The sequence below is a fragment of the Oryzias latipes genome, chromosome 11 (assembly GCF_053564925.1).
Source record: "Oryzias latipes strain Hd-rR chromosome 11, Olatipes_Hd-rR_3.1".
NCBI classification, from domain to species: Eukaryota; Metazoa; Chordata; class Actinopteri; order Beloniformes; family Adrianichthyidae; genus Oryzias; species Oryzias latipes.
Window position 1 is genome coordinate 25,931,261 of NC_136247.1, and position 2,491 is coordinate 25,933,751.

General features: G+C 37.8%; 1 long non-coding RNA gene across 1 annotated transcript; it reads right to left on the minus strand.

Annotated features, from left to right (window-relative positions):
- Positions 1 to 329: 329 nt before the first annotated feature.
- LOC101159834 (uncharacterized) lies at positions 330 to 1,672 on the minus strand. The gene is made up of 2 exons (XR_013659188.1): positions 1,597 to 1,672; positions 330 to 801 (listed from the first exon to the last, which is right to left on the minus strand). It is a non-coding gene; the product is annotated as an uncharacterized LOC101159834 (long non-coding RNA).
- Positions 1,673 to 2,491: the final 819 nt, after the last annotated feature.

The window sequence follows — 2,491 nt, forward strand, 5'->3', positions numbered from 1 at the left end:
GAGGTCTTCCAGATGGATGGAACATGGAACATGAACTTAAGCAATGTGTTTTTCTAAATCAGTGGATGATGCCGATCACGATGCTAGCACTTTTAGCTATATTAGCTTAGTTAGCATAATGTGTATATGCAGCGTGACGAGCCTTGATAAAAGGTAGGCAGTGAGGGCAGCGGTGCTGGGTAGATGTGTGCAGCGATAGGGCGGCTATGGTGCTAGAGGTGGGCGTGGAAGGCGGGTAGCACCTGCAGGCCAAACAACGCTGCTTGCAGCTTTAATTAATGTAAATCTTTTCATTAAAATTAGTTAGAAATCACAAATTAAACAACTTAGAAGAGTATTTTTTATTGTGCAGAAAATATCAAATAATCAATGTCTAATAAAAATGTTTTTTTAGCATAAAAAGAAAGAAGATTAAAAAAATCAATGCAGCTGAAATCTCAGTAAAAGCAAAAACACAAAAATATTGTTCCAGTCAGTCAGGTGGTGACTAGGAACACTGGTTTCTCCACAGAGTCTCTGGGACTGGAGTCTGGGAGTCCTGGGTGGCCTCACAGGTCACAGAGTCCAGCTTCTCCCACTGGTCTGCAGGGAGCCTCAGGGTGCTGCTCCAGCTGTAGAGGCCGTCCTTCTGCAGCACCCCGGGGCTCCTGCTCTCCTCCCAGCTGCTGCTGATGCTGCTGCAGCCCACCTTCCAGGACAGAGTCCAGCCTGAAGGGAAGCCATTGTTGGCCAGACACAGGAGTGTGGCCTTCCCCTCATGCATGGAGGGGGACAGCACTGTCAGCTTGGGACGGACATCACCTAGAAGACACCAATCAGGTTAGAGGACAGGAAGCACACAGCTGTCAATCAAACTCCTTGACTGTGTGAACGTTGATGTTCTCCTTGAAGAAGTTTCTGTCAGATGTTAGTTTCTGCTCCATCAGTCACTCACTCACACACTGTTTCACTTCCTTTCAGAAAGCTCTCATGCAGATCAGCACACAGAGTCCTCATGAGGACAAACGCTCTTTGGAACCAATGACAGTTCAAACTAGAAGATACATCATTTTCATGTTTGTTCAGTTATTTCAGGAAGATTTGAACAAACAGACTGAAAACATTTGGGTTCTTTAAGATAATGATATCAGTCAAAAACATGCAGAAAATGTAAAAGAAACATCTTAAGAAAATATATATTTATGTTATTTTTGAACCAAGAGTTGCTGAGAAGAGGTTTGTCAACCCCGTGACCCAGAAATAAATTAATGCAGATTCCAGAAAAAAATGTGAACTAATATAAACTTTTTATTTATTTTTTCAAAATACTAAAATATAGCTTTCCTTGAGCAAAAAAAAACATTTTTTAACGTTTTAAGGCAATATCAAAACGAAGAAATTGTGATATTATCTTATTTTGAAATTCATGTAATATTTTCACAAATAAGTAATTTAAGACACAAAATGAACCATCTTGTAAAACTTTAAACAGAATTTAAGAGCTTAAACATTGAATAAAAGGTAAATATGAAATAAAAAAATTTTCAAGACTCCAAACTTCTGTAACATAATAAAAAATTGAGTTTCATTTTTAAAGAAATGTTTTTAGAAACTTACTTCCAACCTCCAGTCTGGTTCCTCCACCAAACGTGTACCACAGTGATACAAACTAAATGAGTCGTCGTACAAAAACCTCTGACTGCAGAGAGACACGCTCTCTGACTTTGAACACAACAAACTCAACTTCTCTTTACGGCAAAAAAAAACGATTTTTTTAGACAATTTCTGAAAAATTTTTAGGAGAAAATCTCTATATAATAAAAGGAAAAGATTTTTATTTATTTATCTCATTTGTTTCAAACCCAAAGCTGCTCATTAACATTATAGAGGAGAAAATAGTAAGATAAGAAATCATAAAAAATTAATTTGTGAGTTTGTGTGAAAATGTCATAAATCTAAATCTAAAACCGCTCAGTTGTAATTAAAGTTTAAAAAAAGTAACTTACTTCCAACCTCCACTCTGGTTCCTCCACCAAAAGTCCACCACAGTGATTCAAACTAACTGAGTCGTCGTACAAAAACCTCTGACTGCAGAGAGACACGCTCTCTGACTTTGAACACAACAAACTCAACACAGTCTGACTGGAAAACACAACAGATTGATGTGAAAAAGGTTCTTACCGAAATAATAATGCAAGTTTTTATTTTCTTCAGCTTTTATCTTATTTTCTACTTAAGTTCTTATTTTGCAGATGTAAAGGTATTCTAATACGTACTAGTAGTGAAAAACAAGCAAAAATATCAATCAATATTTTGGAATCCCATCTGGAATGATTGATTGATCCATTGATGTGAATCCTGATGACAGAGATCCATGTTCCTGTTGGAGTCAGTGGTTGCATTTCCATAGAAACACTTTGCATCAGCAGCTCCATGCTCCAGTGCTCTGGGAGACTTTATAGTCCTGAGAGTTGAAGACTGGATGACTGACAGCTGTCCTTCATCACAGCAG